The sequence below is a fragment of the Oncorhynchus mykiss genome, chromosome 1 (assembly GCF_013265735.2).
Source record: "Oncorhynchus mykiss isolate Arlee chromosome 1, USDA_OmykA_1.1, whole genome shotgun sequence".
NCBI classification, from domain to species: domain Eukaryota; kingdom Metazoa; phylum Chordata; class Actinopteri; order Salmoniformes; family Salmonidae; genus Oncorhynchus; species Oncorhynchus mykiss.
The window spans coordinates 60,149,512-60,166,411 of NC_048565.1; the positions used below are offsets into that span (position 1 = coordinate 60,149,512).

At 44.1% G+C, this 16,900-nt stretch overlaps 1 protein-coding gene across 11 annotated transcripts in view; it reads right to left on the reverse strand.

Moving 5' to 3' along the window:
• LOC110525977 (LIM domain-binding protein 1) overlaps positions 1–16,900 on the reverse strand; it is a 42,228-nt gene that overhangs the window by 19,197 nt on the left and 6,131 nt on the right. The window lies entirely within an intron of this gene.

Sequence of the window (16,900 nt, forward strand, 5' to 3'; positions counted from 1 at the left end):
ATGAGGAGGTAGGTAATAAATAGGCCATAGGAGTGAATAATTACAATTTAGCAGATTAACACTGGAGTGAATGATCAGATGAACATGTGCAGGTAGAGATACTGGTGTGCAAAAGAGCAGAAAAGTAAATAAAATAAAAACAGTATGGGGATGAGGTAGGTAAATTGGGTGGGCTATATACCGATGGACTATGTACAGCTGCAGCGATCGGTTAGCTGCTCAGATAGCAGATGTTTAAAGTTGGTGAGGGAGATAAAAGTCTCCAACTTCAGAGATTTTTGCAATTCGTTCCAGTCGCAGGCAGCAAAGAACTGGAACGAAAGGCGGCCAAATGAGGTTTTGGCTTTAGGGATGATCAGTGAGATACACCTGCTGGAGCGCCTGCTACGGGTGGGTGTTGCCATCATGACCAGTGAACTGAGATAAGGCGGAGCTTTACCTAGCATAGAGATGTAGATGACCTGGAGCCAGTGGGTCTGGCAACGAACATGTAGAGAGGGCCAGGCGACAAGAGCATACAGGTCGCAGTGGTGTATGGAGCTTTAGTAACAAAACGGATGGCACTGTGATAAACTGCATCCAGTTTGTTGAGTAGAGTATTGGAAGCTATTTTGTAGATGACATCGCCGAAGTCGAGAATCGGTAGGATAGTCAGTTTTACTGGGGTAAGTTTTGCTGCGTGAGTGAAGGAGGCTTTGTTGCGAAATAGAAAGCCGACTCTAGATTTGATTTTGGATTGGAGATGTTTGATATGAGTCTGGAAGGAGAGTTTACAATCTAGCCAGACACCTAGGTACTTATAGATGTCCACATATTCTAGGTCGGAACCACCCAGGGTGGTGATGCTAGTCGGGCGGGTGCAGGCAGCGAACGGTTGAAAAGCATGCATTTGGTTTTACTAGCGTTCAAGAGCAGTTGGAGGCCACGGAAGGAGTGTTGTATGGCATTGAAGCTCGTTTGGAGGTTAGATAGCACAGTGTCCAAGGAAGGGCCAGAAGTATACAGAATGGTGTCGTCTGCGTAGAGGTGGATCAGGGAATCGCCCGCAGCAAGAGAAACATCATTGATATATACAGAGAAAAGAGTCGTCCCGAGAATTGAACCCTGTGGTACCCCCATAGAGACTGCCAGAGGACCGGACAACATGCCCTCCGATTTGACACACTGAACTCTGTCTGTAAAGTAGTTGGTGAACCAGGCAAGGCAGTCATTTGAAAAACCGAGGCTACTGAGTCTGCCGATAAGTATATGGTGATTGACAGAGTCAAAAGCCTTGGCTAAGTCGATGAAGACGGCTGCACAGTACTGTCTTTTATCGATGTCGGTTATGATATCGTTTAGTACCTTGAGCGTGGCTGAGGTGCATCCGTGATCGGAAACTGGATTGCACAGTGGAGAAGGTACGGTGGGATTCGAGATGGTCAGTGATCTGTTTGTTGACTTGGCTTTCGAAGACCTTAGATAGGCAGGGCAGGATGGATATAGGTCTGTAACAGTTTGGGTCCAGGGTGTCGCCCCCTTTGAAGAGGGGGATGACCGCGGCAGCTTTCCAATCCTTGGGGATCTCAGATGATACGAAGGAGAGGTTGAACAGGCTGGTAATAGGGGTTGTGACAATGGCGGCGGACAGTTTCAGAAATAGAGGGTCCAGATTGTCAAGCCTAGCTGATTTGTATGGGTCCAGGTTTTGCAGCGCTTTCAGAACAACTGCTATCTGGATTTGGGTAAAGGAGAAAATGGGGAGGCGTGGGTGAGTAGCCGCGGGGGGGCGGAGCTGTTGGCCGAGGTTGGAGTAGCCAGGAGGGAGGCATGGCCAGCCGTTGAGAAATGCTTGTTGAAGTTTCGATTATCACGGATTTATCGATGGTGACCGTGTTACCTAGCCTCAGTGCAGTGGGCAGCGAGGAGGTGCTCTTGTTCTCCATGGACTTTACAGTGTCCCAGAACTTTTGGGAGTTAGAGCTACAGGATGCAAATTTCTGCTTGAAAAAGCTGACTGACTGCGTGTATTGGTTCCTGACTTCCCTGAACAGTTGCATATCGCGGGGACTATTCGATGCTATTGCAAGTAGTCTAAAGAAAGGCCCGTTTTATTGCTTCTTTAATCAGAACAACAGTTTTCAGCTGTGCTAACATAATTGAAAAATGGTTTTCTAATGATCATTTAGCCTTTTAAAATGATGAACTTGGATTAGCTAACACAACGTGCCATTGGAACACAGGAGTGATGGTTGCTGATAAATGGGATAAATACACCTATGTAGATATTTTGTTTTATGGAATAAGCCGTTTCCAGCTACAATAGTAATTTACAACAATGTCGACACTGTATTTCTGATCAATTTGAAGTTATTTTAAAATGGACAAAAAAAAAATAGCTTTTCTTTCAAAAACAAGGACATTTCTAAGTGACCCCAAACTTCTGAACTGTAGTGTATATCCTAACATCACTTTGTTGGGAAAAGACTCAACATTAAAGCTCAAAAAGAACAGAGGACGACTCTTCTGTTTCACCACTCACGCCACCCTGTCTGCTTCACACCGAACGACGAGCATCACAAACACCGGGAATCTTCCCCTTCAGTTGGTCAACTTTTACATTCACTGCTACCCCAGTAATCACTCCTTTCAATGGCACCCTTTTCTTGAAGGCAAAACCATTCACATTTCTCTCCCCCATTCGTATAATGCCTTCTCCCTTTGACCAGCAGAAACACAAACAATAATCACGAGACCACTTCTGGTTACCCTCACCAATTCCACAGCACCCAACTCTGATTTCACCCACCCTGAAACCAGAAATGGGTCAGCCAAAAGGCAGGGGTCCACATTTACAACAAAAAAAAACGGTCACAGACTCATCTTTATCCTGACCCTCGGTGCGAGCCTCGGGCTCCAAGAACTTCCCCACACCTATCACTTCTGACACTTCAACCTCATTCACTTCCATTTCTCCTCCTGTCTTCAGCTCACTCTGCTTACACCTTCTACCATTCTTCTTTAACAAACCATCTCCCTTTTTCCCGCCATTTATAACCGACTCGAGCTCACCCGCTTCCTCCCTCTCGCTATGACCTCCTCTGCAAGCAATGTAAAATCTGAAAGAAGTGAAAGATCTGATGTGCCTGAATGATGGCTGTGGGACCAGGATTGATGTAGCCATAGAGAAAGAGTCTGCCTTGGACCTCACTCTGGTATCTAGTGCAATGGCAGGAATCTGTGAGGTATGGGAGGAGTCCACTGTAGGGGGTGATCATTACCCCATAGTATGCACAGTAGGACCGGAGGGAAGAGGAGGTGTCTGTGGATGGAGTAGGCTATGGCAGTAAAGCGTATGGTTCGAAGGCCGGACCTAATTGGAAAGGCTAGATGTTATACAGGGGCAAGGGCTCAGAATATGTAGTGGGGCGTTTCGGACCTCTCCAGTGGCTGCGCTACAGGTGGAGATGCTGGTATATGCCATTGCAGATTAGGAGACAGCAGCTGTCAATTAATTATTGGGTCAACCTACAGGGACATGGGGTGTCTCATCTTACGAAAGGGATTTCACAGGCTTGCAAGGAACATGAGCTAGAACAGAATACAAGCTTTGTGTGGGTGGGGTAATACCCAGGCGAAGGAGATGGTACTGTATGGAAGGGAGTTTTGTCCAACGGTAGCTATTCCTGTAAATCCACCATGGCCCCTCCCACCTCCAGTAGTTGATCTAAAAGTGTTGGAGAGACTACAGAAAGATGGGGAGGGTGTTGATCCATCTGATTTGTTTAAGAGAAGTCTGGATACTGTGTATCAGGATTTTGTGGCCATTTACACAGATGGATCAAAAGATCCAAGGACAGGACGTACTGGGTCAGCATTTGTAGTGCAGGAATGTGGAGTGGAAGTCAGAAAACGTGTTACAGATCATCTGGCTGTATATATGGCGGAGCTGATGGCCATACTGTTGGCCTTGCAGTGGGTGGAGGAAGTCAAGACAGACAGAAGTAGTTATTTGCTCTGATTCATGTGCAGTGTTGATGAGTCTGCAGTCCTTTAGGTCACGTAACAGACAAGACCTGCTTTGAGGTACTACAAACCCATGGCAAGATTAGACAGATGGGTATACAGATAAGATTTACTTGGATCCCAGCCCATGTGGGGTGGAGGGGAACAAGACAGTTGATGTACTGGCTAAACAAGCACGTAGTAGTGGGGATGTTGAAATTTCAATGAGCAAAGCAGAGGCAAAAAGCCTGATATGGACAGTGACGGTGCAGAGATGACAGGAGCAATGGAAAAGAGATACTAAGGGCAGGCATTTATTTAAAAGCACAGAGGAAAGTCGGGGAGGGGAGGACGGCAGAAAGGGACAGAAGAGAGGAGGCAATTTTTTTTTTCAATTTTAATTTTACTTTTTAAATTTTTTACTAGATTAAGGGTGAGACACAGCCGGTTGAATAAGACTATTGTGATTATTGCACAGGAAACAGAGACCGTGGAGCATGTATTGCTACAGTGTAGGCAGTATCAGAGGGAAAGAAAGATGATGAGATCTAATATGGATAAGGAGGATGAGAACAGAGGAGAGACAGAGTCAGCTTTGGCAGTGCAGAGAGCCTTCGTAACACAGAGAAGAGCAGTCTCGGTTGAGTGACCCGTCTTGAATCCTGACTGGTTAGGGTCAAGAAGATTGTTCTGGGAGAGATAATAAGAGAGTTGGTCAGAGGAAGCACGCTCAAGTGTTATTGGAAAGAAAAGGAAGGGATGCCTGTCTATAGTTTTTGACGTCAAAGGGGTCTATTGTTGGCTTCTTGAGGAGGGGAGAGACTCAAGCCATTTTGAAGTCCGAGTGGATGCAGCCAGTGGTCAGGGAGGAGTTGATGAGGGAAGTGAGATATACAGTTGAAGTCGGGAAGTTTACATACACCTTAGCCAAATACATTTAAACTCAGTTTTTCACAATTTCTGACATTTAATTCAAGTAAAAATTCCCTGTCTTAGGTCAGTTAGGATCACCACTTTAGTTTAAGAATGTGAAATGTCAGAATAATAGTAGAGAGAATAATTTATTTCAGCTTTTATTTCATTCATCACATTCCCAGTAGGTCAGAAGTTTACATACACTCAATTAGTATTTGGTAGCATTGCTGTTAAATTGTTTAACTTGGGTCAAACATTTCAGGTAGCCTTCCACAAGCGTCCCACAATAAGTTGTGTGAATTTTGGCCCATTCCTCCTGACAGAGCTGGTGTAACCGAGTCAGGTTAGTCGGCCTCCTTGCTCACACACGCTTTTTCAGTTCTGCCCACACATTTTCTATAGGATTGAGGTCAGGGCTTTGTGGTCAGGGCTTTGTGATGGCCACTCCAATACCTTGACTTTGTTGTCCTTATGCCATTTTGCCACAACTTTGGAAGTATGCTTAGGGTCATTGGCCATTTGGAAGACCCATTTGCGACCAAGCTTTAATGATGTCTTGAGACGTTGCTTCAATATAGCCACATAATTTTCCTGCCTCATGTCATCTATTTTGTGAAGTGCACCAGTCCCTCCTGCAGCAAGGCACCCCCACAACATGATGCTGCCACCCCCATGCTTCACGGTTGGGATGGTGTTCTTCGGCTTGCAAGCCTCCCCCTTTTCCTCTAAACATAACGATGGTCATTATGGCCAAACAGTTCTATTTTTGTTTCATCAGACAAGAGGACATTTCTCCAAAAGTACCATCTTTGTCCCCATGTGCAGTTGCAAACCGTAGTCTGGCTTTTTTATGGTGGTTTTGGAGCAGTGGCTTCTGCCTTGTTGAGCGGTCTATCAGGTTATGTCGATATAGGACTCGTTTTTACTGTGTATATAGATACTTTTGTAACCGTTTCCTCCAGCATCTTCTGTTCTGGGATTGATTTGCACTTTTCACACCAAAGTACTTTAATCTCTAACAGACAGACCGCTCCTTCCTGGGCTGTATGACGGCTGCGTGGTCCCATGGTGTTTATGCTTGCGTACTATTGTTTATACAGATGTAGTACCTTCAGGCATCTGGAAATTGCTCCCAAGGATGAACCAGACTTGTGGATGTCTAAAAAAAAAATTCTGAGGTCTTGGCTGATTTCTAAAAGATTTTCCCATGATGTCAAGCAAAGAGGCACTGAGTTTGAAGGTAGGCCTTGAAATACATCCACAGGTATACCTCCAATTGACTCAAATGATGTCAACTAGCCTATCAGAAGCTTCTAAAGCCATGACATCATTTTCTGGAGTTTTCCAAGCTGTTTAAAGGCACAGTCAACTTAGTGTATGTAAACTTCTGACCCACTGGAATTGTGATACAGTGAATTATAAGTCACATAATCTGTCTGTAAACAATTGTTGGAAAAATGACTTGTCACGCACAAAGTAGATGTCCTAACCGACTTGCCAAAACTATAGTTTGTTAACAAGAAATTTGTGGAGTGGTTGAAAAATAAGTTTTAATGACTCCAACCTAACTATATGTAAACCTCTGACTTTAACTGTAGGACAAGGTCTGGAGATGGGAAGAGGGGATTGGGTTGAATGTGCAAGTTGTCGGACGGACTGACATCACTAGTCGCAGGATTTCATCTGGAAAGAGAGGGGAGAAAGAGACCAAGGCATGTTTTGTGTGAGAGGGACCAGTGGACTCAATAGTCAATAGGCTGAGTGAATGAGGAGTAGATATCGTCAACCTTCTTTTCAAAGTGGTTGACAGTCATCTGTAGAGAGGGAGGGGAATTAGGTGTTGGAGGATTAAGGAAGAGAGAAGGTGGCACAGAGGCAGAATCTTGATATTTTAGAGTGATAGAAAGTGGCTTTAGCAGCTGGAAGAGAAGGTAGAGAAAGGATGATAGATCCTCCGGAAGTTAAGTTTTCTCCATTTTCGCTCAGCTGCCCGCAGCTATGTTCTGTGATCTCGCAATGGTGTCACAGCCTCGGAGCAGGAGGAGAGGGCCAAGCCGGCTGAGAGGAAAGGTTACAGTGAGAGTCGTAGGATGCGAAACAGGAGGAGAGTAGGGTCAAAGAGGTAGAATCAGGAGACTGCGAGGACACTTGACCATCTTGGTAGGGGCTGGAGGAGAGCGAGACGGAAAAGGAAACTAAGTAGTGATCAAAGACCTGGAGGGGGGTTGCAGTTAGATTAGTATGCGAACAGCATATAGTAAAGTGGCCTGCCTTGGAGTGGGAGGGGACTGGGAAATAAATTAATTGAACGTAGACGTCGGGAGGTTGAAGTCTCCCAGTACTATGAGTGGCGAATCATCGTCAGGAAATTAGCTTATCAAGGTGTCAAGCTCATTGAGGAACTCTAATGGCACCTGGTGGGCAATAGATGACAACAATGTTAAGCCTGAGTGGACAAGTGACCATGACAACATGGAATTCAAATGAGGAGATGGACATGAGGGGAGGAAAAGAGAAAATCTCCACTTAGAAGAAATGAGTATCCCTATGCCACCATGACAACCAGATGCTCTCAGACTATGAGAGAACACATAGTAAGATGAAGAGAGAGCAGCTGGAGTAGGAGTGTTTTTGTGGGGTGACCATGTCTCCGTCAGGGCCAAAAAGTCTCTTTTGATGAATAGCGGAGCTGATTTGGTGTGAAATGCTGTATCTAGAAACAATTTATCCTTGATTGCAATGTTTGTTTGTTTTTTCCTTCCAGAGTTTCAATTAGCTCAGGAAGTACAACGCAAAACATCTTTGTGGGAATATGTGTTAAAATGTCGCACAGTAAGTGGATCTTTTGTATTTGTAAAGTTATTTCGTGGCGATATGAAAGTAGAGTTTTTGAGGTTAATCACGCTGTGATTATTAATGGTTACAGAGCGTTGGGACAGCTGTACACATTTCCCCTCTGTGTTTAACCCCCTCGAGTCGATTGACACACTGGTGTATCAATCTAAGTAACATATTACAGCTAGAGATAGTGTTTTTTTTGCATTGGATGTGTCTCAATCCTCCGCATCTGCCGATGTCGTGAAAGGTGGCAGAGTTAGAGCAGTGTTGGACAGACCTTGAGACATCCTGAAAAATCGTTATTCTCACGATAACATCCGTAGCATCTGAACGGTTTGACCTACAGAACTATTATGACCATTCCATTGACAGGGGAGACTCGCAAACACGATGTTGGTCACAGTTTTGCTCTCGAACCCCCACAAGTGTCGGGACTCTGAAGTCTGCACCGTCGATGTGCCAACTTCAGTTTGTAGCATCCGAAACGTTTGGGCTACAAACTAACGTGACCCCAATCGTGAAAAGGGTAGATTCTCTGTTTTGCTCTTACTCGTCTGACGGTAAAACGGTATCGGTTTAAACCTTGATCCTTATGATTTATTTCTTGACTGTCTTTTTTTTTTGCCATTTATATGTTATTTAATGCATTTCTCTGGGCTATAGTAGTAAAGGCCAAATTCAATATTTTCTCAAATGTTTTTATATATTTTTGGGGGGGTCCTTAAAGGCAGGCACTAGATGGCAAACAGGGCTCCGTCTTAGTACACACTCACTCATGACCAGTGATCACTAATCTGTGTTAACCCAATCCACCCAATCTCTACTCTTTGGTGGACTGGTCAGGGAGGGAGGAAAGGTGGGAAGAAAGCTAGGAAGGAAGAAAGTTAGGAGGGATGGAAGGAGAGGGGGGAATGTAAGGAGCAGAGGAAAGTATATATTTTTCTTGTATTAATGAAACAAGAATGAGAATCCCACTACTAGCCTAATTCCCAGCCTGTTGTTTGTTCCATATGAGAGGCAGTCACGCCTCACTAATTGTGGCCTTCTGAAGAGGTAGGTAGAGGTAGGGGTGGAGAGGTAGAGCGAGAGACTTGTGAAAAAGCATCCCCCTCTACTGGACCAGATGAAAAACAGCTTCTCCTCTCTTTTGTCTGTGGAACTCAATAATAGACTGTGTGATCTGATACGGTGCCTTCAATAAGTATTCAACCCCTTTATTATGATAAGCCTAAATAAGTGCAGGAGTAAAGATTTGCTTAACATGTCACGTAATAAGTTGCATAGACTTGCTCTGTGTACATGATGTATGAATGACTACCTCATCTATGTACCCCACACATACAATGATCTATCAGGTCCCTCAGTCTAGCAGTGAATTTCAAACATAGGTTCAACCATAAAGACCAGGAAGGTTTCCAATGCCTCGCAAAGAAGGGAACCTATAAGTAGATGGGTAAAAAAAAAAGCAGACATTGAATATGTCACACCCTGATCTGTTTCACCTGTCTTTGTGCTTGTCTCCTCCCCCCTCCAGGTGTCACCCATCTTCCCCATTATCCCCAGTGTATTTATACATGTGTTCTCTGTCTGTTGCCCGTTTGTTTTGTTTGTCAAGCCTACCAGCGTTTTTCCCCTTGATCCTGATTTTTTCTAGTTCTTGTTTTCCCGGTTTTGACCATTCTTTCTGCCCTGAGCTTTCCTGCCATCCTGTACCTTGTCCCACCACACTGGATTATTTACCTCTGCCTGTCCTGACCCTGAGACTGCCTGCCGTTCTGTACCTTTGGGACTCTGATCTGGATTACTGACCTCTGCCGGCCCGCAACCTGTCGTTTTGCCTGCCCCCTGTTCTAGTAATACACTTTTGTTACTTCGACACTGTCTGCATCTGGGTCTTTCCTAAAATGTGATAGAATATCCCTTTAAGCATGGTGAAGTTATATACACCTAGTCACTACAAAGAAACAGGCGTCCCTTCCTAACTCAGTTGCCAGAGAGGAAGGAAACTGCTCAGGGATTTCACCATGAGGCTAATGGTGACTTTAAAACAGTTAGTCTTGGATTACTTACATTATAATTTAGGTTATTATTGTGGAGTAACTACAGAGTGAAAAGGAAGAAAGCCTGTACAGAATAAAAAAATATTCCAAAACATGCATCCTGTTTGCAATAAGGCACTAAAGTAAAACTGTAAAAAAAATGTTGCAAAGAAATGTACTTTATGTCCTGAATACAAGAGTACCACTTCATATTTTCAAGCATGGTGGGGGCTGCATCATTTTATGGGTATGCTGGTCATTGGCAATGGATTTTTTTTAGGATACACATAAATGGAATAGAGCTAACTAAGCATTGACAAAATCCTAAAGGAAAACGTTGTTCAGTCTGCTTTCCAATAGACACTGGGAGACAAATTCAACTTTTAGCAGAACAATAACCTAAAACGCTTTGCCAAATATACACTGGAGTTGTTTACCAATATGGCATTGAATGTTCCTGAATGGCCTACTTACAGTTTTGACTTAAATCGGCTTGAACATCTATGGTAAGACTTCAAAATGTCTGTCTAGCAATGATCAACAGCCAACTAATAATAATGCACATATTGTACAATCCAGGTGTGCAAAGCTCTTAGAGGCTTATCCATAAAAACTGACTGCTGTAGTCGTTGCCAAAGGTTATTGTAACATGTATTGACTCAGGGGTGTGAATACTTATGTAAATTATATTTCTTTATTTCATTTTCAAATAGGGCTGTCCCCGACAAAAAACTCTTGGTCGACAGAGTCATCTATCGACCAATCGTTTGGTCGAAATGTTTCAACTTATTTTTCCACATATAGACACAACCTATGTGTTTTAATCAAATCAACTATATGCAATGAGCTTGTCTGATGCTTTAAGCGCACTGTTTGATGAAAAAAATGAAGACGCACAAATAACTAGAGGGACGCAATTGATTTGCTTGTGCCTGGCCAGTGCCAGACTTACTGATCTCTCTCTCTCCCTATTCCCTCAACCCTTGCTCTTTCAACGTGACACATGTATGCATCGCATGCCCAATAGGGCCTGATTTATAGCATATCATAATCACATTAATAAATTGGTTATAACACACTCCGAACACCTGAAAACATGCAAAACATGCGACAGAAAAAACAGATGAAGAGGACGCCACGAATAAACAGAAAAGGCTAAAAAACAGTCGCATGCAATTGCCGACATGGAACGGTTTATTTATGTGTTAAGGCTAATTATTCAAGAGTCGCTTTATTTATTTATTTTTTACTAAAATGCTTAATTGCAATTCAAATCATGAATGGCTCATTTGAAGTTGCAATTCTAAGCCTGCTAATGATAATGACATTACTTATTATTATAATGAGGATCATAATAATAACAATAAGGAGATCAAAAAAAAGAAGGGTTAATATTATTATAAATATACACTATCATTCCAAAGATTGGGGTCACTTAGAAATGTCCTTGATTTTGAAAGAAAAGCAATTTTTTTGGTCCATCAAATTGATCACAAATACTGTGTTGTAAATTGTAAATTACTATTTGTGGCTGGAAACGGCAGATTCTTTATGGAATATCTACATAGGCCCATTATCAGCAACCAACACTCCTATGTTCCAATGGCACGTTGTGTTAGCTAATCCAAGTTCATCATTTTAAAAGGCTAAGTCATCATTAGAAAACCCATTTGCAATTATGTTAGCACTGCTGAAAACTGTTGTTCAGATTAAAGAAGCAATAAAACTGGCTTTCTTTAGACTACTTGAGTATCTGGAGCATCAGCATTTGTGGGTTCGATAACAGGCTAAAAATGGCTAGAAACAAATAACTTTGTTCTGAAACTCATCAGTATATTCTTGTTCTGAGAAATTAAGGCTATTCCATGCGAGAAATTGTCAAGAAACTGAAAATCTCATACAAACGCTGTGTACTACTCCCTGCAAACTGGCTCTAACCAGAATAGAAAGAGGAGTGGGAGGCCCCGGTGCACAACTGAGTAAGAGGACAAGTACATTAGTGTCTAGTGTGAGAAACAGACGCCTCACAAGTCCTCGACTGGCAGCTTCATTAAATAGTACCCGTAAAACACCAGTCTCAAAGTCAACAGTGAAGAGGCAACTCCGGGATGCAGGCCTTCTAGGCAGTTCAATTTGATGTTATTTTAACGGACAAAAAAAAAAGTGCTTTTCTTTCAAAAACAAGGACATTTCTAAGTGACCCAAAACTTTTGAACGGTAGTGTAGTAATTTTTCATACAGATGTCTTGCACCCCATTATATATATTTTTTGCTCGACTAAAGAAATCTCGGTCAACCAACAGCCCATCAACAAAACAATCGACTAAATGGGGATAGCTCTATTTTCAAATTAGCAAAAAAATTAATTATTTTTTTTAATTCACTTTGTTATCATTAGGGAATTGTGTGTAGATTGGTGGAAGAAAATGCACTTTCCAAGAACTGTACATCACTGGTGAATAAAAGTCACATCAGGCTGAGAATGTAGAATACTGTAGACACACACACAGCTTGCCCTTTCTGTGGTTCTTTGCTGGGATTATCTCAGAGACCGAGGAAGACACAAACAATATGGTTGTACGTGTGCGTGCATGCAAGTGTGCACGTGTGTGTGTGTTTGCGGGAGTGTGTGTGTGCAAGCTTGCGCCCGTGCGTGAGCGAGTTCTTGGAAACAGCAGGACAATGTGCTGGTATGCCAGCACATCCTGTTAAAGCCAGTAATCCCTATGCCCTCCACTGTGCCATTGTGTGTTCAGTACAATAGACGGGTTGACTAAGTACGTCACGGAAATGATGTGCGTGCATAGACATGACCAGGTAGAGTACATTGATATGAATCAGATAGCTAGCAATAATGACAAGAAGCTACCATGTGGGGAATTGTAGGTGGCTCGTCTCAGCTCGTTCCATCTTGTTCCTGATGCCATTTTTTGTTTTGACTGATGCCATGCCTATGCTAATATGGCTAACATTCCCTACCGAGCTAACCAAAACTGTAATAATGTATCTGAAAGACAAGTGCTCGTTGTGCAAATGTATTTATGTTTTCAATAAACGGTTCGAGAAGAAATAGTCGACATGTTGTCAAAAGTCTAAGCCAACCCTGTCTGTTTAACTCCATAGTTAAGCACACGTTGGTTATGTTGCTAAACAGTGTCTATAGGGGGCACTAAATATATATAAAATTATGTGGACACGCCTTCAAATTTTGGGATTCGGCTATTTCAGCCACACCCTTTGCTGACAAGTGTACAAACTCGAGCACACTGCCGTACAATCTCCATTGACAAACATTGGCAGTACAATGGCCTCACTGAAGAGTTCAGTGACTTTCAACGTGGCACCGTCATAGGATGCAACCTGTTAGCGCTTAAAAATAGTCTGTCCTCAGTTGCAACACTTACTACTAGGTTCAAAACTGCCTCTGGAAGCAATGTCAGCACAAGAACTGTTCGTCCGGAGCGTCATGAAAAGGATTTCCATGATCAAGCAGCTGCACACAAGCCTAAGATCACCATGAGCAATGCCAAGCGTTGGCTAGTGTGGTGTAAAGCTCGCCACCGTCGGACTCTGGAGCAGTGGAAACGCATTCTCTGGAGAGATGAATCACGCTTCACCATCTGGCAGTCCGACGGACGAATCTGGGTTTGGCGGATGCCAGGAGAACGCTACCTGCCCCAATGCATAGTGCCGACTGTAAAGTTTGGTGGAGGAATAATGGTCTGGGGCTGTTTTTCATGGTTCAGGCTAGGCCCCTTAGTTCCAGTGAAGGAAATCTAAATGCTACAGTATACAATGACATTCTAGACGATTCTGTGCTTCCAACTTTGTGGCAACAGCTTGGGAAAGGCCCTTTCCTGTTTCAGCATACATAACAATGCCCTGTGCACAAAGCGAGGTCCATACAGAAATGGTTTGTCTAGATCGGTGTGGAAGAACTTGACTGACCTGCACAGAGCCCTGACCTCAATCCCATCAAACATCATTGGGATGAATTGGAAAGCCAACTGCGAGCCAGGCCTAATCGCCCAACATCAGTGTCTGACCTCATTAATGCTTTTGTGGATGAATGGAAGCAAGTCCCCGCAGCAATGTTCCATCATCTAGCGGAAAGCCTTCCCAGAAGAGTGGAGGCTACTTTTGCAGCAAAGGGGGGAACAACACCATATTAATTCCCATGATTTTGGAATGAGATGTTAGATGAGCAGGTGTCCACATACCTTTGACAATGTAGTATATTTTAGAAATCATGTCACGCATGAAACGGATGCTTTGGCGTCCTCTTGTGATCGTCCTGAATATCTACTTACTGTGCTCTGCTTCATCAAACCATCTAGATCATATCAGAATGCTCAATATAACTTAGTTGTATTCAACTGGAATGCTGATGGAATTTACAACCTTGAATGCCCTATGGAAAACTCACAGTGAAGCTCAGACGGCCCAGGTTCAAACCCAGACAGACCTTGCTGAAAAGGGGGCCCACTGTAGTCTCATTCACAAGTCTAACCTTTACCCTAGAAGCCTGACGCATGTGTCTTGTCTTACATCACCCCATCTACTCAAGACTCTGCTCTCTGTGTTTCCTGTAAAAGGTTAGGCAGAGCTGATGATGGACGCCACTGTGTGCTTCACTGGCCAACAGGCTTTCAGCTACACAGATCTGGGGGATGAGTATTAGTATGGCGTACAATGGAAAAGGTTTTGTAATGCGAATCGAAAATTGGCATTTGTTATTGGGATTAGTGTTTGTTATTGATATTTCAGGTTAGTCCTTGTTTGTTGACTTTCTTCCAATTGGTGCCTATTGATCATGACTGTAAGATGACAACATGTCCCCTCCAATAGTGGTGTTGACTTGACAGGCCAGCAGGGTTAAGGCAAATTCCATGAAGCAATTAATGATCATTGAATTAAAGATGATTTGTCCGTTCATTAATGACATTTGAATTCACTTCCTGAAGGGACGGACGTTGACTCCCACGCCCTGGTAGGCATCATGCTTGTTCTGAATAGAGTGATTCAGACTCGTACTTGCAAATGAAAACGGACCCTGATAAAGATACTGAGATGAGATAAGTGATTGAGGTGAACTGTACAAAAAAGTCACTGACAATTTCTCTCAACAAGCAAAGACCATATGTATTCACTTCTCTCTCTCATACACACGCAATCACACACACACCCCGTGAATCTATCTTTTAAACGTCTCCAGGTTTTAGGTCTCAGAGAAACAACATAGTTGGAGTGTGTCGGCTTTGTTTGTCCACTTATGATGGAAAAGTAAAAAATGAAGATGAACAAAGCGATTTAAGCTCAGACTTAGTTACCGTTATATAACCCCTTAGTTACATACAAACGGTTCTCAAAGCACAAGCCCGTCAGGATTGTCATAGCTGCTCACTGGTTGCGATAGCAACAAGGAGGCCAACAGAACGGCAAACAAAGCAAGTAGTTAGAAGCTGAAAGAGGGAGACAATGGGGACGAAAAAGAGTGAGAGCCTATATATCTACTCTGTCCCTTCTACTGAGTCTATATGGGGTAGCAGGGGTTGTTGAGGCCGGGCACAATCATGGGCATGCCGAGTAACCGTCCCCGCACGCACAAACATGATCCACTGAGATGGAATTTAAAAGCACAGCAAATAGTTGCTGTCTCTTTGCTTGTATTACTCACCATAGGCTGCCTCTCCTTCAGTGCTAAACCACATACCTCACTGGCTAATTATAAAATAAAGCTATGCAATGCTAGAAGGATGTTGTTCATCTTTTTGTGCTCTTCTTCTCACCTATTCCTCCCAACGAAGCTTTCTCTGAACACTGGAAGGATTGTGTTCCACTGAGTGACTTTGTTTACCTGCCATCTAATTTTCAACCATGTAGAAAACCCCATTTCTCATTCCTTCTCTCCTCTCTCCAGTCAGTGGCTCATGCCAACTTTGCTCTGCTCTCCTCTCTCCTTGCGGCACGTGACATCACATCGAAAGCTGTCTGTATCCCTTTCTCTCCTCTCTTCATCCCCCCTCTCCTCTCTTCATCCCCCCTCTCCTCTCTTCATCCCCCCTTTCCTCTCTGTATCCCCCCCTCCTCTCTGCATCCCACCCCTCTCCATCCCCCCCTCTCCTCTCTGTATCCCCCCTCTCCTCTCTGCATCCCCCCCCTCTCCATCCCCCCCTCTCCTCTCCGTATCCCCTCTCCTCTCTGCATCCCCCCCCCTCTCCGCACCCCCCCCCCCTCTCCGCATCCCCCCCCTCTCCTCATCCCCCCCTCTCCTCATCCCCCCCTCTCCTCATCCCCCCCTCTCCGTTCCTCTCATCATCCCTCTTCTTACTGCATTCTTTCTGACGGGAGGGGACAGTGAAAATGGGAGAGTGGTATCAGTCAGCAGAGGCAGTACCAATCTATCGGGGAAAGAGTGGATCGGTTCACTCCCCCTGTCTGCCATCTTAGTTCTGCGTCAAGTCCTTTTCCCTTCAATCAAGGAGGCAGACCATGTGACATTCTGCATGAGCTGGTGCCACCGATGGCGAAAGAGAGTGAGAAAGCGAGAGAGACAACAGGGAGTGAGTGGGAGAGGTAAAGAGAGGAGAGTGGTAGAGGAAGAGACATGAGAGGGGAAAGAGCAGCTTGCATGTGTGTGTGCATGTGCGAGAGAGTGTGCGGGGGGGGGGGATAATTTAGCACACGTGCGTTCTATTTTTACCAGGCTGTGACTACCTCCACCATGATAGAGCAGTGAGATCTGTCTTGCAGTACTTACAGATCAGACTCTCACGGACTGTTAGGACGTAGTCATGTCAGTGTTCCACAGCACAGCCCACACTCAGTCTTACACAGAGCCACACACACACACACTGAGGGGGAGGATCCATCAGTGCAACATCAAACAGGAATGTAAACAAACTAGCTTTCAAACAGGACCACTGAGTTACTGTGTGTCCCCTCTTAATCACTTTCTTTCTCTCTCTCTCACTTTCTTTCCCTCAGTCTCTCCTCCTCGACCCACCCCCACCTCCCTCCATAAGGAACATGATTGTTCTGTGGGCGCAGGAGCGCTTCACTGGCCTAAACTTGTCCCAGCAAGAAAACATTGCTCCCAAGTTGTTTACAATCTTTACCTCATT